This window comes from Episyrphus balteatus, chromosome 2, assembly GCF_945859705.1.
Source record: "Episyrphus balteatus chromosome 2, idEpiBalt1.1, whole genome shotgun sequence".
Classification (NCBI taxonomy): domain Eukaryota; kingdom Metazoa; phylum Arthropoda; class Insecta; order Diptera; family Syrphidae; genus Episyrphus; species Episyrphus balteatus.
Genome location: NC_079135.1, coordinates 10,539,499 through 10,562,827, shown reverse-complemented (window position 1 = coordinate 10,562,827; position 23,329 = coordinate 10,539,499). Strand labels below are relative to the sequence as shown.

Genomic DNA, 23,329 nt, shown 5'->3' with positions numbered 1-23,329 from the left:
TTGTTGCATTTTATCACACTAATTTTCAACAGTGAGCACGTTGGTAAAGCATTTGCCTAGAGACCCAAGAGTTGTAGGGACAATCCCCAGTAAATGCCAATTTTTTCTTTTTTTTATTTAAATTGATAGTCCAGTAATTTTAGGTTTTATCTGCGGAAAAATTCCTACTGGGCTCGATTTTGGTATAGACCTTCGTTACGGCGTTGTTATGAAGATGTGAAAAATCGACATTGATATCGTGTCCGCGTTAAGAGTTATAGGGGTCAAAAGGTCACAAAAACTGGTTTTTCACGATTTTCAGCAAAACGGTAAGTCTTATCAAAAAATTTTCAATGCAAGAATTGTAGACCAGATTATTATATATAAAAAGTGTCATGACACTTTTTTTCCTAAGACCCACCGTTTCTTAGGTATAACGATTCAAAAAGTTGAAGTTTAGTTGTAATCGTCATAATCCTATTCCTGAAAAAAAAACTCCTAACTGAAAAGTTCCTGAAATTTCATTATTTTTTTAGCTTGAATTTCGTTCCTCAACTGTTAAGAATATGGGGAAACCAAAAAAAAAATGGAAATTTTCGCCATTTTTCCGATTGGGGCCCTTCTCCCGAAACCATTTCCCTGGGAATTTTTGTTTAGAATATGTCTAAAAATATACAGGGTGTGCAATAGAGAATGGACAACCCTAAAACGGCTTATAGCTACACTTATGATTGTTCTAAAAACAGATAGAAAAAAGTTCTATCGCAACCAGTTCATAAAATATGGACTTTTTTTCGTTCAGTGTATTTTAAATTTTATCATCTTATGTTTTCGTTCACTACAACCACGAATGAATGAATTTTATTTATTTCTTTTTTTTATAATTTTCTACAATAATTGGATGAGTACATAAACACTTTAAAAATTTCATAGCTATTGCACATTTTCGTAAAAAAAATTTTGAAATCTGTTTTTTGATGCAAAATGTAAAAAAAGTATTTTATGAAAAATTTTAAACACCTGTGGTATTAAATAAATCTATAGAAACCTAGGTGGCCAACTTTCTTAAAAATATTCTGGTATAAGGAGAATATTTTTAAGAAAGTTGGCCACCTAGGTTTCTATAGATTTATTTTATACCACAGGTGTTTAAAATTTTTCATAAAATACTTTTTTTACATTTTGCATCAAAAAACAGATTTCAAAATTTTTTTTACGAAAATGTGCAATAGCTATGAAATTTTTAAAGTGTTTATGTACTCATCCAATTATTGTAGAAAATTATAAAAAAAAAGAAATAAATAAAATTCATTCATTCGTGGTTGTAGTGAACGAAAACATAAGATGATAAAATTTAAAATACACTGAACGAAAAAAAGTCCATATTTTATGAACTGGTTGCGATAGAACTTTTTTCTATCTGTTTTTAGAACAATCATAAGTGTAGCTATAAGCCGTTTTAGGGTTGTCCATTCTCTATTGCACACCCTGTATATTTTTAGACATATTCTAAACAAAAATTCCCAGGGAAATGGTTTCGGGAGAAGGGCCCCAATCGGAAAAATGGCGAAAATTTCCATTTTTTTTTTTTTGGTTTCCCCATATTCTTAACAGTTGAGGAACGAAATTCAAGCTAAAAAAATAATGAAATTTCAGGAACTTTTCAGTTAGGAGTTTTTTTTTCAGGAATAGGATTATGACGATTACAACTAAACTTCAACTTTTTGAATCGTTATACCTAAGAAACGGTGGGTCTTAGGAAAAAAAGTGTCATGACACTTTTTATATATAATAATCTGGTTTACAATTCTTGCATTGAAAATTTTTTGATAAGACTTACCGTTTTGCTGAAAATCGTGAAAAACCAGTTTTTGTGACCTTTTGACCCCTATAACTCTTAACGCGGACACGATATCAATGTCGATTTTTCACATCTTCATAACAACGCCGTAACGAAGGTCTATACCAAAATCGAGCCCAGTAGGAATTTTTCCGCAGATTGGGTTAAAAAATGTCTAAAATTACTGGGCTATGATGCTTTTTTTCAAAATTGAAACAACTTTGATTTAAGTACCTGTAAATCACTTTAAACTAAAGAAGTTCTACTTTGATTTAAAAATGTTGGTCTTCAACGCAAAGTCATTCCGAAAAATAGTTGAATCAACGTGGTTTTCGTTGATTTTAAGTTGTTTTTTCCCTCAGTGTACGTATTTGGACATTGCATATTAAACTTTGAACTACCAGTTATGAACTTTCTTTTATTAAGAAAATGCATACAAACTGAATTCAGTACATCATTAATTTAATTGTATCAATTTTTTTATAAACATGTTACACATACGCCATAGTGAACGTAAAATCTTTTTGAAAAGATAGCAAAGTAAATTCCAAAGAATAGTATAACCGTACAATCCTGCAATTTTGTGATTTGTTTGGTTTTGTATATTTATGTCAATTGTTGATTATATTACCCAATTGAACAGATACTCCTAACTCCTTTCAAATTCAAGTAATCAAACCGTCTGATGGATATAAAAGTTTTATAAGTTCATTTAAAGACCAAATCGTTACTTTGACTAAATCACTTCAAACTTTTTAAAAATCAAAACACGAATTTATCTTTGTCAAAAATTGTCTTAAATTTACTCAGCCGAATACATTTTTGTGGTTGAAAAATGTAAAAAAGTTTAAATAGCTCTAATTAAATCAAAAAGGGTACCTTTTTTTTTTGTCTTTCAGCCTTTGACATTCCATTCGTTGAACGATGTTTCAACACTAATCTCTTGTCATCAAGAATGATCTCAATAAAAGTCCCCTCCCCCTTCTATACAAGCGCTAAAACATAGAATCAACCATAAAATATAGAGAAATTATACCAAACCCCATATCAAGGACCCTCATGAATGTCCATTCTTAATTAGCTCAGAAAGACAAAGTTTTGCAGTATACCTTTCTTAATTTCTATCCATTTGAGCAAGAGAATTTCTTCCACTTTTCGTCGTCAAGTCGAGTCGAGTGTTGGAATACAAAAACGCCCCCCACATCACACAGATTCATTTGAAGTAGGCGGCCTTAGTCTTCGTCATCGTCATCATTGTCGTATAAAAGTTGCAAGACAACGAAGAAGACACAAAAGAGGGCGCTGCTGGTTTGCCACACTTAAACCATCATCTACCTGGTGTAACATATACTTCTACTCTTGTTCTTCGTTCTCTCATTGTACCTGACTTGACTCGCACGATTTGCCCGGCTAACTTGCATTACTTAACCTATTACAAGGTGAGAGTTGAATTAATTAAATTTGTCAAGTGCGGCAAATGAAACCAGTCCTTTGCCAACCATAAACCTTTATTCCTTTTCGCCCTCATCATCAGTGAGGGAGAGGAGAGATACAGAGTGTGATGGCAGACAGGTAACAATCAGAGTAAGAAATATCAAACGGGGATAGAACTTCACTTGAACATTGAACTAATTGGTCCATGTGTCTGCGACATTTATAGGAGTCTGATTGCCCATCAGGGGCAAATAACTCTCCACCCTTGTATAAAAAGGATTCGACTTCATAGAAGAAGGTAAAACACAGACAGGAGCACGAAGGTGTTAAGGGAGATTTGATCCATCAAAGGTGAAACAGAATGATGGCAAATCAGGACTAAATGTTTTAAAGAGAATCCAACAGAGTTTTCCATTAGAAAGGAGGTTAGTGATGGGCTATTTCCGGGTTTGGTCATCCATTCAAACAATGGCGTCACATAATAAAATTTTCAGAGAAACCTTTCAGGCAATTTAATCTCTTCTTTTTGTTTCATTGAAAATCTCATCCAACTCGTCTCAAGATGACAATACTTTTTCTATGTATTTTAATTATTTTCGCCCTCTGGCGGAAAACTTTGTCAAACGACAAATCACCATTAGACTACTAAAAGCCAGAAGAGGGAACTCATGCCCAGTCAAGATGGGTGGTTGACATGATCTACTCATTTAGAAGGCGATTATTTTGTGCAAACTTTCAACCGGTTTCTTTGCCTGGTCAATCAATTATTCAAACGGTGTGCCGTTGCGGATGATTTTGCACCTTTTTTGTCGCTTCTATTTCCTTTTCTTCCAAACCCCCTCTCCTCTTTTTTTTTGTTGAATTTTTAATCCAATGGCAAACTGTTTTCCATTTAACCCTTCTGACTAATTAATTTCTTGAAAATTTAAGTCGACAGAATGAGAGATTGAAAAATACAACCGTCTGCTTCTGGTGAAGCGTGATTGGTATGCGCTAGTCGTGTATTATGTAGTCCATCGTTCAGTTCCGTGGTGATGGTTGTGTGTCCTTGAGACGTACAAATTAATTTATTTGCATTGATGATGTTAGAGCAGCTTTGTTTTCTAGCTCAATGGTGGAAAATAAAAAAAAAAGGGATAGAAACAACGAGACTCAGGTGCTTGGCATTCCGTCAAGCAGAAGGCAATTAGGCTGGCATTTTCATGGATATTGGCAAAGCAATGAAGATGTCCTTGTCAATTTCGATGACGACAAAAGTTTGAAGGACGAATCTTAGAGATATATAGGGTATAGTTTAGTTTTTTTTTTTATTTTTCAATTTACTGGAATTTTAATAAATAGCAAAGTGACATGAATATAAAGCCCCAGTTATAGAATGACTGACTTTGGGATTAGGAATTTTCAATTAGTTTTCAAATACACGGGATAATTTTGTTTTAGTTTTTAATTTATTTTTTATCCTTGGGAGTTTTAGTGAAAAGCTTTTGTTGAAAAGCTGTGATGAATTTGAAAAAAAAAAACTAGGTTTTTTGCATTGAAAATGCTTGAAGCACATCCTCGCGGCTTTTTAGCCAAACCATCGTCGAACCATTGTTTTCCCACCATTAAAATACTATTAAAATTACTAATTATTCGAAGCACCGCGGAACCACAACTGCACACAGCTTATCGTGAGGCAAAATTTTAAACAAAACGGCAGTAGTTCGGCGTTGGATCGGCGATAATCCGGCGGTCACAAAAAAAAAGCTTTTCAAAAATTCAATTTTGTGAATTGTGTGTTTGAATTTGTAATCCATAGTCCGTTTGTTTTACTGCAAAAAAATGGTTAAATGAGGGTTCCACCGTATTTTGGCGGTATTTCAAGGAAAAAGTAACTTTTGATATTAGTAGGGTAGTGGTTCAGCGCTCAAAAATCCGTGCGGTGGTAGTTCGGTAGATTTTGGGCTAGTGTCTTATAAAATCCAAAATCTAATAATGCTGCTGTGGACCTACAAAATAATAAAATCTTCACGCTCAAGCCTTATTTGGTCTTATTTTTCATCCATACCGTTTTTCATTTCTTCTGAAACCCTGTACTGCCACTTACTTCTGAAAACTTCCATAAAAAATATTTTTAAAAATATGTATTCACCCTCAAGACAAATGTTTTGTTTCCCTACATATTTGGTTGATAAATTTGGGTTTTGGTATGATTTTTGTGTCTCAAGTGAATGTGAATTGTAAAACATAGAAAAACATAAACGGTTACCACTTTAATAACATCTGAATAACATGAATAAATGTGCTGTCTAAGTTTTAACTCATCAAAGTCATTTTAAACAAATTGCACGACTGGGGTCGCACGTACTTGCTCTTATGGTAAAAGTTACTCTAATGTTAAAGTTTTTCATTGAACAAAATAAGGGAAAATTTAAAATTTGATATTTTCACGGAACTTCGTTAGTGGTGCAAAAAAAAATGCACGTACTTGCTCTTGCAGTTCAAAGCACTTTTATTTTTGTCTACTTGTAGATTTTAAAAGCTGGATCTAAATTCAAAAAAAATTGATATTGGGGAAGAGCCGACATTTAGGGCAAAATTTTGTTAAATGAAAAAGAAATTTTTTTGTTATTTGACTTTTTTGACAAAAAATAAAAATGCAATTTTATTGCCACTGCTTTAAATATTACGTATAAAAAGTTTAATCAAAATCGTTAGAGCTTTTTTCGAGAAATTCGTAATATCGTATTTTTTTGTATGGGAGGTATACGTTCTAAACGAGATATAAAAAAACAAAAAAAGCCAACTTTCAGAATTCCATAAAAATCATCTGTACCAAATTTGAAGAAAATCCATCCACCCGTTTAGGCTGTGGAAATGTTTACAGATGGACGCACAGACGCACGGACGGAATTGCGTGACCCACTTTTTCAGAATTCTCCATGTTGGTTCTGATTAAAACCTCAATTTTTTTTTTCGACACGAAACCAATACTTGCCCTATTGAGCAAGTAATAAAATTTGTTTTTATAAATAATTAAATACCGTTTTAAATGATCTTTTACAAAAAACTAAGTATGCCATTTTATTTCTAATATAAAAAGGAATTTTTAGAAAAAAAAAATTCGAAAATCGTTACAGCCGTTTTTTTAAAAAATAATTTTTTATATATAAAATTTTTCTAACATTTTTCAAAAAAAAAGTTGATATATAATTTTGAATAAATAATTAATTTACACATAAAAACAAAGTTTCAAAATTTTTCACCAACTCGTTTCCAAAAAATTTATTTTTCAAAAAAAAAAAATTGAAATATTTGTTTTTTTTTAAATCCAAAAATGTGTTTTTTGAAAAATTCAAAATTTTTTTAAATAATGATTGTTTAAACGTTTCTGTTTTAAAAATTTGGTCGAAATCTGTTTTGTCGTTTATGAGAAATTCATAAATCCATAAAAACCGTTCTATGGCAGGTACCGTTAAAAATGGTACAAAAAATATTTTTTTTATTATCAAAGGAGGCTCTTATCTGTAACAGTTAGCAGAAAAATTTTAATCAAAATCGTTAGAGCCGTTTTTGAAATAAATCAACTTTTCTGTTAACGTTATATGACAGGTACCGTTAGTTTTGGTCCTAAAAAATTAACTTAAATTTGTCCTCTAGGAAATCACCCAAAACTGTTAACTACCAAATTTAAAAAAAAATCGCTTCAGTAGTTTAGGCTGTAGCTCGAGGTTCTTACAGACAGACAGACAGACAGACAGAATTGCCGGACCCACTTTTTTGGCATTCTCCATCATCGTAATGTCATGTAAAATTGTTATCTCGAGTTCGATTTTTTTTACGAATCCTAAACTTGCCCTATAGTACCTATATCGCAAGTAAAAAATGCGGTGGATATAGAGATTTCTAATCGATTTTTCACTACTTTCCAGTGTTGTCTCCAATCAAAGCGAGCAAATTTTATTGACAACGTCAATTTGGATGTTTTTTTTAAGAACCGTGGATAAGGTAATTACTTCTTTGATTCGAAAATGTAAAAAATAATTTTTTAATTTTTAAATAAATAAAGCTTTAAAACCGATTTCCAAAGTTTTTATTGAATTTTTAATTAAAAAAGGTACAACGAAGTCAATACTTATTCAAAAGCTTTTGCTTTGCCGGCATATCAAAAAGATTTATGCCTAAAGCAACTCAGACGTCTCTACTTTGTATCTGTCTCGCACTCACAAAAAGAAAATAGTTACAAAAAACTTTACCTCCAGCAGACGATAAAGAAAAAAATCAATTTAATTCTTCCATATCACTTTTATACTCTTAATCTTTCTTATAGCACACTTTTTTGACTTCATATTTTGCATGTCTAACTTTTTTTTGGGTCATAACTCATATAACTCACATCTCATAACTCTTAACTCATAATGCATTATAAAAATCACTCAAAAATTCTCCAAACTTAAACTAAAATGAATACTTCAAAAGGACTTTATCAAAAAAAAAAAAAAAAAAACTTTTTCTGTAAACTCTGTTTATCGTCAGTCGTCACCTATTTCATACAAAAAAAAAAATGAAAGAAAAAAAAACCAAAAAACGTCGAAAAAAAATCACATTTCAATCTTTTGAGAAAGGGATTCTCTCTACGACAATCCTTTCACACTTGCAATCTAAATGAGAAGGAAACTGTGTCATGACTCCTCGAATGCAAAAAATAAAAAAAATGAGAAAAATATTATTCTCGTTTTTTTTTCATTTGTAAGAAATATGGAATGCCGTTTTGAAGAGAGTGAGTGAGAGAAGAAGAAGAAAGGACGACGATGGCGGTAGGGCATTATGAAATAAATGAACACTTTTGTAGGTGAAGCTTTTGAAGGTTTCAACGACGTCATAACTAGGACGAACCGAGTGATGGATTTTTTTGTTTTGTTTTGTATTTTCTGCTCAATACCACTTTTATTGCTTCTCTGTAATTTATTGTTTGCTATGGAATTATAATGGGAGAGATGTATCCATTTTGCCTATTTCAATAAACACACCAACACCAATCTCATCCCTAGCCCAGTGCTAAGCTCCAACATCCAACAGCCTCAGCCCAGATGTTTTGTGTTGGGAAAAATACTTATTAGAGTCAAAATACCAGAGCACTACTATAACTCTATCGATCCATACTCCTGCCATCACTCATCTCTTCCTTTCAAGCCTTTGTGTGTATGTGTGTATTTGATGGGTGATGCCGGGTGATGGGGCCGATGGGAGCACCCACTTGCAGAAAAGCAATCAAAAGTGCTCCTCAACGTATTCCAGATATTTTTGCATGATGGATGGATGGATGGATGCATTACTCTCTCTCAGGGCTCTGTGAATGAAAAAGAAGTACCTACCTACCGTGCGGACGTGAAGCCCTTTGTATGCTGATGGGCTCTATACCCGCTAGTTGTACATTTATGGGTCGTTTATTGCTTTCCTGGACTGAGTGAGAGAAATATTGAAAAAAAAAATAAAATTCCTATACACACATTTATATTTGTTTTTTTTTTTTTTACTATTGAAATAAATAAGAACATAAGAACCACTATATTTCAATATTTTTTTCTTGATTTTTTGTTGTTGTTTTGTTTCTTTTGTTTGAAAGTATTGTCCTATTTTAAGGATTAAATGTTAAAAACGGGTAAAAGTTCTTAATAACAATGTTCGGCATCTGATTTCTTTGAGATGATGTAGGAAAACAAGACATTTAAACAACTAAAGTTGTTGAAAAGAATTGGAATTTTCTTTCAAAAATGCTTCAGATTTTTCACATTTTATGCGCCCTCCCATTTGCGAACTAAATCCACATTCTTTTTCCAAATAAATCCATTCGTTTGGTAATAAAACGCATTTGCAAATCAAATTCACCCTTTTTTTACTTACAAAATATATTTTAAAACAAAATACTTGCCACGTACCCTTAATTTTGAAACTTTTGATCACTTTTTCTACTTAATTAATGACTTTTCTCTTCGAAAAATAGCTTCTTAAATTTAAGAATATTCAAAGGATTTCAAAAACAACAGCAAAAAGTGACATTAAAAAGATAAACGGATAGAAATTTATATCCTTTTAAAATACATATACATTGTATAACTAACTACCTTCATAACCACCTGAACCATGATGGGGGTATAATGTGCACAAGATTTTTGGCATTCTATTTGGTTGCTGGGGATTCTGCACAACGACACTTTGTTTCTATTTTGCTACAAAATGATGCATAAAGCAAAAGTTCTTTTTGCGTCCAAATTCCTCGTTATTATTATTATGTTCTCGTGCATATAATATGCTAAAGTTATTCTCTAAAAGAAGAGTTTCATATTATGTCCTTGGACCAATACACTCACACATAACCTACCACACACACCCTATATCCTGCGCTGAACCGAAATTCTTTGAGTTTTCAAAAAGGGATTTATTTCCCAAAAAAAGCACACAAAAATAAAAAAAAAACCATCATCAGACACAAACAGCCATAAACTTGATGAAAGATAAAAAAAAAAAATGTAGAAGCCATGACAACTTTATCCTAGAGATGAAATAACAACGACTATAGTATAGAAAGGACATAGGTAACCTTTCTGCAAGGTCGTTTAGCGTTGGCGTCTTTGTTATGAAAGTAAATCACCTGTACACAAGGTTTTTCCGAAAAGTGCAAAACGCGCTTAGATCATATTTTTTTTTATTTTTTACTTTTGCTATTCTTACATAGACCTTAAGGGTAGATACGTGTTTTGACTGTTGCTATAGTACTTTGTGACTTTTTTTTCTGGTCGTGGGTGGATATTTTCTAGCTTGTAATATTGTAACTCTTTTTGGAAAAAAAAAAGTAAAAACCGCCAGGAGGGAATAACGCAAAAAAAAATGTCATACCTGCTATACTTTCATTTTTTTGCGAGAGAAGAAAATGCGTGATCGAAATATTTTAGGATAAAAATAGCCCAAGTGGATTTTATTGTTGCAAATAAATGGTCTAATTTTATGAGGAAGTCGTTGTGGGTGTTATGGTTAAGTGTACAGCCTACGCCATACAGAGTAAGTTCAACTTTAATACTTAAGTATTTAATGGTGTATAAAGTTTTCTTTTGGGAAAACAGAAATAATTAAATAAAATCAATAAGAAAATGTCACGTTCTAAGGGAATATTGTACCTTGAAAGCATTCTTGAATTTAGGAGGTTTTCTTCCTTTTTTAATGTAACATAATGTTGAATTTTTAAAGTACATTTATAACGTAGTATACCTATGTATAATATATAATGTTAAATTTTGGCTTTTAGTGTGAGGAACTACTTTTTCTAAGCCTTCGTAACTATGAATTGTAAATTGCACAGAGCACGAAGTCGTTAACAATTACATAGACTGAATTAAAGCCAAATTCTGAATTAAAGGCGATATATTTTCGGGACTTTGATGTTTATAAAAGTAGCAAACAATGAACGTACACGCAGAAAAATGATCGGTTAAAAACAACGTAAAACTCGTCTAAAATTAACAGAGAAGATTGTTAATATAGCACCTGCAAACTTACCCCGGTTAAAATTACACGAGTCGACTCGATTATTTTAAAATTGTTTAATCTTACCCACTTTTTCGATTAAATTTTACTAAAATCTCAAATTTTAACCGAGTTTTTTGATCAATATAAACCAGTTGATCGGTTAAAATAACCTTCTAAAATGGTAATTTTAAACAATTTAATTTAACCGAGGCGACTACGTTGATTTTAGCAACGATAACTATGTAGTTTTTAACCAAGACTACGTTATTTTAACACATTTTTTTTAACCCACCTCTCGGTAGGTCCATTATTGTTCTGCGTGTACTTGCATTTGTATATAAAGTTATTAAAAATTTTGAAGAATAAATTTTACATTATTAACTTCCATTTTTAGACTGTAATTACGTAAGAATTTTGGTGTTTAGAATAAATACAATAAGTCCGATTCCAACGATACCTTATTTGTCAAAATAAAAAACAATAGTTGCTTGTAAAGTCGGTTTACGGATGATGATTTTACGTGATAACGTCATAAGAAAACAGGTTGTGTGCGTTTGTTTAAAAAAAAATGATCTAAAAATTATTTATTTGTAAACTTTCTTGTAAAAAATATTATAAGAAAATAATTCTTATAGTAAAGTACTTAACTTTTTGAATCCAATCATAATTTACAAGAAAATAGCTAAAAAAAATACCTTTTTTTTCTCATTATATCAATTTTTCATATGAAAATCTTGCAAAAAAATTACACCATTAAAAAGTTAAATATTTCTTCTAAAGAATTAAGCCATATTTAAATTTTAACAATGCGTAAAAGGTAAAAAAATAATTTATTAAAAACAATCATTTTTCATGATCAAAATATTCACATCAACCATGTCTGCACGATATCTGCAAAAATGGCTAGAATTTTTTGAACAAAATCAATTTTCATCTAAAAAACCCAAACAATCCCAACTAACAATTTTACTTCCACGAGGTTAAGATTTTTAATTTCTTGCAGCTATTATCTCTACAGGGCTTGTATTTAGTTTGTGAATCGAAAATTCAAACTTTCGAGGCTTAACTTTCGTTAACCGCTTCCTAGAAACCTAGTGCAAGTGGAATCTAAAAATTTCTACAAGCATTAATGTAAACATTTCGTTTAAATTTCAATACGGCCACATGAAATTTCATTGTAGAAGCACAAGAAATAAAAGCCAATAACTGACTTCTTTTAAATGGCCTTGCAAAAGAAATTGTATTAGAACTGCTTACAAAATCTTTATGAATGCTTTGTATTTTTTTTATCCAATTCGAAAATTATTAGACTCAAAAATGACTTAGGTATGTATTTAAGTATGGTAGAAGTACCTACAACTTATACAATTGCCTTAAATGCATTTTATTATTATAATTCTATATTATTGAAATTATGTCAATAGTATATGAGTCGTGATATTCATTAAATAAAAAAAAACATTACGTTGAATTTCAAATAAACCGCATTAAACGGTTTTGCCTTTTTAAACAAATATTCCACAAAATAGATGTGTTATAGTTACTGCATTTTAATATTTGAATTAAAAAATTGTTGAATCATTGTTTTTGATTGAAAATATTACAAAGTATGTTTTATATTACTTTCAAATAATAACGACTTACATAAATGTTTATTTTGTATCTCTGTATGAGAAAAAAAGAAGTTCAATTTCAGGCGCATGCGCGAAAAGCTTTTAGTTTTATATGTTTGCCTTAGCGAAGTTAGGGGACATTTATTTATATTTGTACAGATCCTTTAAGTATACAAGCAAAACATTGTAAAAAGCATTTAATTTTATAAGTTTGCCTAAGCGAACTAATTTTATATCTAGAAGCCCTGTGAAAGTGAGTACAAGCTAAATTTTTTAAACTGTCAGGCAAACTCATGAGAATAAGAAATATTTGGATAAGTGCCATTATGGTGACCATTTTTGGTTTTTTTATTCATTGTTATCAAGAAATAAATAAAAAAGTGAATCTTTTCATATCGGTAATTGGTTTAAAATAGTGATATTAAAAATGGTTTACTGACCAATTTGGAGTTCATATTATATAAAATAGTGATGGACATTTTAGATTTTTTATCTAAGTTCAAAACAAAGTTAATTCTCTTATTTTTAAGAAAAAGCCAAAAGCCCAAAAAAATTAAAAATTTTTTTCTGCTTCGGAAAAATGCAAGTTGACGGCATCCAGGTGAAACCTCTAAAGTCTAAAAAAACCGAATTTTTCAGATATTTTTTTCTGCTCCAGAAAAATTGTTCTTGAGTAAAAAGTTATTCTCTTTCATCTTCTCAATAATGATAAGATTTGACAATCAGAATATAATATTATTAAGTCTTTATTAAATAATTTTTTACAAGATAAAAAAAAAATCAGAAAATACCTAACCAAAAATAATAACTTTGAAAAAAAAAAACACAAGTGGTCACCATATTCTTTAAGATAGTGCAACTCATCAGGAATTAAGTAGAAGCCCTTAGAAAGTTCTGGTTTCAACTAGTCCAAATTTGAAACCCTTTTATTATACACCTGAGTAGCTCGATGGTTAAGGTACCGGACTTTCAATCAGGATGTACGAGGTTCAAATCCAGCAAAATGCGTCAAGTAAGTAGAAGTTTTTTTCTTAATATAATTGAGTTTGGAAATTTAATTTCAGAAGCAAAACTTGTCTGGATGGAAAACAAAGAAAAAAATGAAAAAATAAAATGTAATAGGTACACAAAAAAAAAAATGAAAAAAAAATATTTTTTTTTCTTTATTCTATTTGGGATATACCTCGTTTAGACTTTCACAATCCTTCCACAAGTCTGCTCCGAGCTTCTAAATAAAATTAAAAGCCTGTAGCAGTAATACAGATTTTTAAATCTTGAATGTTGCTTGTTTCTATAAGGCATTAAACACATGTTTTGAGTCTCTCTAATCAACTTGCATATGACTTTTCTAAAGCCTATCAAGCTTCTCGGGTGGGCCAAAAGGGCTTCTCTATGGTCGTATACAAGCAATATTTCTAAAATCGAAACAGCTTCGTTAGACCCTTGTGGAAGTAAAATTGTTAGTTGGGAATCAATCTTATTTATCTTCTAACACCATTAAATCCATCTTCTTATATGACATTCTATAATAAATTTTATATCATCTGAAAGCTTATTATTTAACCTTTTATATGGTGCTTATAAAATATTTCTACGATGTTAAAAAAAAAAAGTTCGAATTTTTTAATCAAAAAAAAGCAAGTGTTGAAAATAGAACTTTATTTCACCGCTGTTTCAAAAATGTGTGTACAAAATAATAGAATCCTGTTTTTCTGTGGAAAAAAAATATAAAAATAAAAAACGACTAAAAACGGTCAAAAGAACTTCGCACAGGTTTTTTTCAAAAATTCATATTTCGAAACGCAGATACTTAAAAAAATCCCTATCACAATCCTAATTTTGTTTTCATTATCTTTTGAATGGCATTTTTCTAATTGTCAAAAAAAAAATTCCACTAACCATATCTAATAACTACTTTGTCAAATGTCTACCACATGTTTTAAAAAACCATTTATAACTTAATTTTGAAATTTTCTAAAAATTTTTCAAAACCTTTGTTAGCCTTACAATTAATTTTCAAATAAATTAAAAAACATCAACTTTTTACAACGTCGCATTTAGAAAATAGCCACTTTTGCTGCCATGGTTCATCGATTTATAAGACGTTATCAGTCAAAAATGAAGTTTAGAAGTTATGATGGAACATACTCGTCAAACACATAATCCTCATTGTATCTTCTGTATTGGTTGGAAATAAACAGTTACAAAAATATGTTGCTGTAATAACTCGTCTATTTATCTAAAAAATGAAAAATATTTACGTTCTTGAAGAAGATATGAACCAATTTGCGAAAAAAAACGGCTGGAAGATGAGGTTTTTATAGTTGTAAAAAAAATATCTTTTTTTAATACAAATTGACAGGATTTAAAACAGAAAAATTTATCAAAAGCTAAATTCGGATATGTTCTTGTACAAAGCATCATTCCCAAGCAACATAAATCATAAACAGGTGTATAACTACAACACACATTGTATCCTGCACGTCATAATGTCAAACTTAATTCCAAATGATCCATCTTTTCAAAAATCAGTCAACTGATGAGATTATAAAAAACCATCGAAGCTTAACAAATTTGACATATTTTCTCAAAATTAACTTGTATCTTTTTCATAAGCTTTTGAAAATTTGTGTTCATTCAACACACACGCATGTGTTACAAATTGCCATCTAACAACGTTCAAAAATATAATATCCCTCCATTCATCCTTAAAAAAAAAAACACAAAAAACAATTTTCTTATCTAAAATCCATAAAAAAAAAAGAAATTTTCATCGGTACACGTACATATTATCTCAAAATCACATGTCATTTACCTTCGTTCCAGTTCGCCATGTTTTTTTTTTTAAGAAAATTGTATACCTTTTCAGACATTTTTTGGTCCGAATGAGAAAATAAAATATATCAAACTGTCACATGGAGTCCCTGCTGCTGCTGCTGTCAGGAAATCCTTGAACATCATTTGCCAACTGAATAAACACAAAAACCCAAACCAAATGAGATAAAATTAACACAACTGAAAAATGTTCTGCTCGTTCTTCAAGAAGAATGAAAATGAAAGATTTTCTTTATTTTCTCCGAAATGTTTCACCACACAACGTGTCTTACACGTATGAAGAATAAGAACAAGAACAAACGAAATGAAACGACAAAAAAAATTGTATAAGCCAAAACCAAAGGCTGATGGCATTCCCGAGATAAGTTTAACGAACCTAATTTAAGGGGCTTCGCTCATTTACGCAGAACGTGCCCCCCATTCGGAGAGAGTCTTGCTGATTCTGCTGCTCCTGATGTGTGTGATATGACGCGGAGACGATGATGATCAACTTGGTTAGAGCGTATAATTTAGCTGCTTTCTAGCTTCCTCAAAATCATTCTCCTAATTTTGTTCCTTATTTTAAAATTATGCTCCATGAAAATATTATAAATATGAAACAGATACCAAATTAGAGCGAAGCGAGGGTTTTGGTTTGTGTCATGGCTTTGATGGAAGATGCAAACGAAGATGGCACACGATAGGACCAATTTCCCATCTATCCTTTTTTCCATGTTGCTGTTGTGTGGTGTGGTTTTGAGGGTGTAAAGGAGCGTAGGAGTTTCACAAAATAGTATTGGATCTCTATTTCCGCCCAACTTATACCCATTTCTCATCTCAACGACGACGGCAAGGACCTCTTCTGCACATGTGATATACACGGCACAAAACACAAAATGACACATCTCTTCATCAAATAATATGAAAAGTTTAATTTTGCATGCCGTACTCAAAAGCTATAGAAGGATCGTAGGCGGGAAAGGATATATACTATCTTGTGAGAAATGAATAGGCTGCCAGTAGGTTTTGTGGGTGTGGTAACGGTAAGCCACAACACAAGATTCATTCCCAGAATCCCGGAAGAGAACTTGACTTTCCTTTTGAGCCTGAGCAACTTTGTTTTGTTAGTGCGAGCAAAAAGTTGTTGTTTTTTTTTTCGTTCGTCCTTTTTTTTCGTCCTTTTTTTGTTTATTTTTGCAGTAAAGAATGAAAGGATAAAGGATGATGATGGCATAGTGGATAAAAGATGAGTGCTGATGCTGGAGGAGTATATAATGCCACGGGATGGTGTGCCAAATGTTCGCACCCTTTAGGAAGTGAGAGTGTGATGACGATGAGATGCGATGCTTGTGCTTTCCATTCATGAATTCATTCATTCAGACAGGATGTTTGCTGTCGCAGTGAAAAGAAGATTCCTATTTTTTTTTTCTTTTTCTTCTTCTTGTTCATTTTCTATACCATCATCATGCCTTGACTAAGCCAAAATGATGATTATGTGTGTTTGTAGAAAAGCCTTTTATGTATATGAAGGTGAATGAGAAAAGGATGTTTTGATGATGATGACAACGTAGATATTTGAGGGCTTTAACATATTCCAAAGATATACCTATCCATAATATAGACTCACACAAACACTCACACACTGGTGGATGCCTCATTATTAAGAGAAGCTTAACTTCTGTCAAATTTATTCGAATGAGATTGCTCAATTTAATTGGTTTCCCAGAAGAACCCAAAAGCCAAGGAAAATACTCGTAAAGTTTTGTTATTTTTTTTAACACAGAGAAGGGTGACTGCTGATGATATTGGATCTTTTTAACATAATATTGCTACATCAGCTGCCATTTGCTGCGGAAGACTGACAGATGCATGTGAGTTCTTGAGGTTTAATTTTAAAATGGAACTAAATTAAGATTATACATTTAGACAAAAGAAGAAACGTTAAAGATATTGACAATTTTGTAACGTTTCAGTTTTAACTAACATTTATTTGTAAATTGTCTGAATAATTTGGTCTCTTAACATCAACTACTATTTTGGTTTTTAACAATATTAGAAACAATATCGGTGGTTGACAATACTTTGGGTTCTATGGATGACAGGTAAAATTCATTTAGTAAGTTTTAGTGTTTATAAAGTCTTTCAAGCTTAATTGTGCTATTTATCGGGTCAACTGACGACTGTTAATATACCACCGAATCAAAGCATTTATATATGTATGCATATGTAACATAGGCAAATTCATTTTTCTATTAAAAATTTCTTCTGGAAATATTCCATTTAAAAAAAAAAGTAGTTGAAATATTTGTGGGGTATTTTTGACGTTGCATATGTAAAAGTTGCATATCCCACTTAGACAAGGCGAGGTTGAAAAGTTCCCTCTTCTTAGAACATTTTTTATACAAATTTAATTTATAAAATTTTAGTAAATAGCTAATTTTGGAGTAACTAAAAATTGTTCAAAAGGAATTTAGATATGCATACAAATAACTGTGACCCCAATTTTACTTGCGATACAGGTAATATAGGACAAGCTTAGAATTTGAAAAAAAAAAATGTAACTCGAGATAACAGTCACTCATGACATTACGATGAAGGAGAATCCCAAAAAATGGGTCCGAAAATCCTGTCTACAGCTCCAACTACAAGAGCGATTTTCAAACTTGGTATTAAACTGTTTTGGGTGATTCCCTAGAAGAGAAATTAAAATTTAGTTTTTAGGACCAAAACTAATGATACCTGTCATAGAACAGGTTTTTTGCTTTAACCAAAATTTGTATACATAGGAAAACTCTAAAAAAAAAATGGTTACATAGAAATTTTAAAAAAATTTGGAAAAACACATTTTTGGGTAGGATTTAAAGTATGTGTTGAATAATATTTTCTTACCAACTCTTTTGACGTGATAACGTCTTATAAATCGATGAACCATGGCAGCCACTACAAAAAAGTGACGCCATTTTCTAATGTTACACTCTCGCACTTTCGCAGTGCGGCAAAAAATTTCAATTAAAAATTAAAAATAAACTATTAGAGATAGAAAAATCTTCTATAGTTTATTTGAAAGATAATAACCTAAAGTTCAATATATTTGAAGGATTTTAAAAAATTCCATCATTGAATAGGGTAAACAGGGGTAAAACGTAAAGATGAAATTTGAGCTAAAATCTAAACGCAAAGTTGTAGAGAGTTGTTTTTTTCTGCTATAGATAGATGAGACTAATTTAAGAATAACTGCTAATAACTAAGCTATAACGTTTTGTTTGAACGTTGTACACGTGTTGGGGCTATGACAAAATGATGATTTTGGGTAAAGGAAATTTTTGTCGACAATTCTAAAGATGCCAGGTGAAAGATGAGGGAAAAAAAATTAAGCGTCTCATACGGATTTTTTTTCAACACTCTGCGTTTCGAAATATGAATTTTTGAAAATCACCTTGTTTTTTAGGGGTATTTTTGGGTAATTTTTGATTTTTAGTTTTTTTTTTTGGAGCGTTCAAAAAACTTATAGGGCATGTAGGTTTTGGCCTTACATGTGCAAAAAATTAGAATCATTTAGTGAGTTTTGACTGAATAAAGGAAGAAACAAGTTTTTTAAAAAACACGTTTTTTGACCGTTTTTAACCGATTTTCATCGTTTTTTCTTTTTATTTTTTTTTTTTTCTTTAATAGATACAGGAATAAAGTAGGTATATGAAGTAATGATAGACCATGACCACGATTAAATGTGTGCAAAGTTTCAATCATTTCAACAAGTTGGTCAAAAGTCAAAAGTGACCAAGAGCAGATAGAAATTTTATTAAACTTTTATGAACATCCTGATAACCTTTCATTTGGTATATCACACATAACGGTAGACTAACTACAAGCTACACAATGTTAAGAAACTTGCGAAAAACCTCAAAACACCAGTGGAGATCTGTTGCCCCCCGAACAGCCACCAGTGTGGGAAGTACCGAAATCTCAGTCTGGAAATTCAACATGGTTGACTTTAAAATATTCTAACTTCTCTTGTAGGAATCTTTGAAATGAGATTGATACGTCATATGAAAGGTGAAATAATAAGCTTTCACATGGTATAAATTTTGTAAGATTCTTAAACAAAAAAATTGATTCCATAGCCTGAGAACATAAAAATAAATGTTTTTTTTTTGCTTTTTTTAATGAAATTTGATCGAGTTCAAAAAATTCTAGCTCTTTTTGTAGATGTCTCATTGACCTGATTGATAAATATATTTTGAGCTAAGACAATAAGAAAATAAGATGGTATTTATTTTTTATAGGTTGTTAGGGAACAAAATGAAATTAATGACATGAGAAGATAAAAATTCATGTTTTCTTTGCTTTTTTTGATGAAAATGATTGTTTTCAATAAATTATTTTTATACTTTTTGCGCACTGTAAATATATATAAAAATTGTTTAACTCTTAAGAATAAATACTTGGCTTTAAAATTGCATAATTTTTTTTGTAAGCTTTTAAAATAAAAAAATTAATATAATGAGAAAATAAAAAGGTACATATTTTTTTAAGCTTTTTCTTGTAAATTATATAATTGTTTGAAAAAAGTAAACGATTCAATTGACTCATTTTAAGCAAAAGCACACAACCTCTTTTCTGACGACGTTATCACGTAAAATCATCGTCCGTAAACCGGCTTTACAGACAACCTCTTTTTTTGAAAAATTTTAGAAAATTGGTATAAAAAATTACGGCTCAAACGAATTTCATTTTTTTTTTTTTCTAAAATCTCCTTTTTATAGAAGTATTCAAATGGCATACTTAGTTTTTTGTAAAAGATCGTTTAAGAGCCCCCGCACACTACAGACTTTCTATCGGCCGATAGTTTAGTCGGGTTGGGCTCCTAGTGTGCGCACAGGCAGGCGACTAAATAGTCGGCTGGGTATGAAATATTTTAGTTTGAAGGCAATTAATTGTGTAGCAAAACAAACTATTTTTTCGATCAAACAAACTTTTTGATCGGCCGATACTTAATCGTTGTAGTGTGCGCACTCTCATACATTTTCATTCTGATTAAGAGACTGACTAAATTGTCGGCCGATAGAAAGTTTGTAGTGTGCGGGGGCTCTAAAACGATGTTTTATTAGCTATCAAAACAGATTTTATTATTTTTACATTATTTATGAAATTACTTAAAAATACAAAATAATAAATTTTTTCTCGTGTTGTTCAATAAAAAGCTTTGATAAAGATGGTAAAAGAGTTTCTTTTACCATAAGAGAAAGTGCGTGCGACCCAATCGTGCATTTTATTTATTTTTTTTTTTCTGACTTATGGCATACTCATAACTAAGGAACTTTTAAGTGAAAGCTGAAATTCTCTATCTTCCTAATAGTTTAAAAACAAAAAAAAAAAACGTACAGATGTGAATTGCATTAATTAAGCTTTGCAATTATTATTATTGTATTTAATTTCAGTTTATTACAATTTTCAAGACCAATACACTATTTGCTTGATGTTTGTGCATTAAACAATTTAATTTACGCATATTTCATCTCCACATTGTAATCCAATTATGAATGTTGAACTTTACCCACAAATATAAATGTGACATTCCTCGATTTAAACCTCAACATAGTACAAATATAAATTCCAGGTGGTGTAATTGGTTGACATCCAATCGACGACGACGACGAACGACGACAACAAAATGACTACGACGGACGTCGACTTGCGGGCAAGCTAACCCTACCAATTGTTACCCATCAACACACTGTAAGCTAAAATATCACCAGAGTCAGTCGTCGTCGTCAGCATCCAAAGCACAATAACTGAACAGAGTACCCTATGTCATGGTTATGTTTTTGGTGACACAAAGTAAAAGGGATTTGCAATGTACCAGCAATATGAACGAGTATATAGCATATTGAGTATGCCATATAGATATCGCTGCTGCCATCCACAGCCGGAACGATGTTGTTTTCCGTTGCAAAAAGCAATAAATCATTGGTCGCCTGATGTCCGACCAGACGCGCAAGCACATGCATTAATCAAATTTCTTGCATCCCCCGCATCTCGTTTCGCATCCCCTAAAAAATAAAAAAAAACAAAAACCACCATTACAAAAATATTTTCCTCCCCAATGCATTTTGTTAGAGATTTTCCCGCATTTTCCGGTCGTTATCGTTATCCACGTCGTCGTCGAACGTCGTCGTCGCTGGTTTATCAAGACAATTTTTCAGTTCGATCTGAGCCAAAATAATGATCGACGGGTGGTTAGATTTTTGCTAGCTATTTTTTTTTTTTTTTTATTTTTGCTCTTTCAGTTTTTATATTAAATCGGTTATTTGTAAAGAAAAAAAAACTGTGCAAGTGATTTTAGCACAAAGTTATTAAATTTGATACTTTATTTTTTGTTATCGTTATTTTTTTTTTTTTATGTAATAGTAATTTCTTACATAGAACGAGTATTTACTCTTGGATATTTTTTTTTTTATTTTTTGCGCGTCTTAAAATATGGACAGACGATTTTTTTTCACAACAAAGAAGATGTTGAAAAGAAAAACTTAATTGTGCTCGAAGGACCGAAAGGAAACAAAGAAAACGGGTGATTAATTATGCTTCGTTTTCGAATGAAGAACAACACAAAAAAAAAATGAATAATTTCTTGTTGTTTGTGTGTATATTTTGTAAAGTTTCATCAATTATAACAAAAATGAAGCTGGCCACTGGGGCGTATGCGCAATTTTTTTTTTTTGTTTCTCTTCTAATTAGTTTACAATGAATGTTTCTTATGAAAAATTTCACATTTAAGTTGTTTCATAGAAAAGTACTTTTTTTTAATTTCAATTAAAAAATAATTTAACCTCGATGAAAATAGATAATTAAAATGAAAATAGTAAAATAAGATTTTAAATATTTAAAAAGCTAATTAGTGGCACGCTTTGTTTTCAAAGGTCAGGGTGAATTCAATTTTAATTAACTCAAACTAATATTTAGATTGGTTGTTTATAGTTAAAATTAATCATTTAATTACACGAATTGAAACTTACTTTATGCTCGACGGATCATAAGTCCTAATTTTTAATAGATGAACGTTCTTAAATTGTTGCTCACTGAATACTTTTGTTTGCTTTGTTAGGTCAAAATAAATGATAATGTGTGAAGGTAGAATTAAAAAAAAATTTCATTGTCCAGTACCTTTGCGCCATAAAGTAAAGAATCACATGTTAAAATTTATCGTCCAAAAGGAATAGATGTTAAATGTATACAAAGTGCCCACTTGAAAAAATAGCGTTGCAAGGTGATTTTTTTAAATCGTTTCCAAGTGAACATTTTTTTGCAAAAAATTTGCTTAATGTTTTGCTCCGTATGTATTTTTAACGTAAGTAGATATCAACTTTAAGCATCTATGCATTTGAAAAAATTATCATTGTAGATTGTAATTGCATTTAATAGATTTAAAAACAAAAAGTTTGAAAAATGAGTTACGAAGAGTAGAACAATAGGAACAATAGTAGAACAATTTTATTGCACATAATTTCTTTAAATATAACGTGTGCAATGTTTAATAAAAATCGTTATAGCCGTTATTAAAAAAATTGCAATATCTTGAAAATTACATACGGGAGATACCTACACTTTCAAACAAAAATAAAAGAAACAGAAAACAAAAAAAAAACTTTCAGAATTCTAGAAAAATCATCTGAGCAAAGGAAATCACGCTCTTAGGCTGTGGAAATGTTTACAATAGGACGCACAAACGCACGAAAACCTCCTTTTCGGACGTTGTCACCATTTGTTATATTGATTTTGATTAAAACCTTGAAATTTATTTTGATCCGAAACAAAAACTTTTCCAGTAGAGGAAGTAAAAATAGTTCTTGCACTATTAGTAACGGTACTTGTCATAGAAATGTTTTCTTCATTTTTGACTTACTCGCAAGCGATTTAACCGATGAATGAAATTTTCAAAAATCACATTTTTGGATTTTAAAAAATTTCTTATTGAAAACTAATCGATGTCTTTTTGTATGTCAATATATATATTTTTGTAGGTATTAGAAAAAATATTTTTTTTAATTGCTCCAACAATTTTGTTTTATAAATATTCACTGTTGCAAAACAGATATAATCACATGCATGCTTGGTTAATTGGTAAAAACGATTTCAATAGGAACATTTT

General features: G+C 30.9%; 1 protein-coding gene across 9 annotated transcripts in view; it reads left to right on the top strand.

The window, feature by feature from the left end:
* Window positions 1-23,329, top strand: part of LOC129911311 (uncharacterized) — a 161,728-nt gene that overhangs the window by 98,521 nt on the left and 39,878 nt on the right. Inside the window, exon 1 of one of the 9 annotated variants that reach the window (XM_055989062.1) lies at window positions 7,116-7,240. The exons of 7 other annotated variants lie outside the window; for them this stretch is intronic. The gene's annotated coding sequence lies outside the window, so the exon portion shown is untranslated. Of the gene's footprint in view, window positions 1-7,115; window positions 7,241-21,608; window positions 21,752-23,329 lie in introns of those variants that run through there. One more of the 9 variants, XM_055989061.1, reaches the window with a different exon arrangement.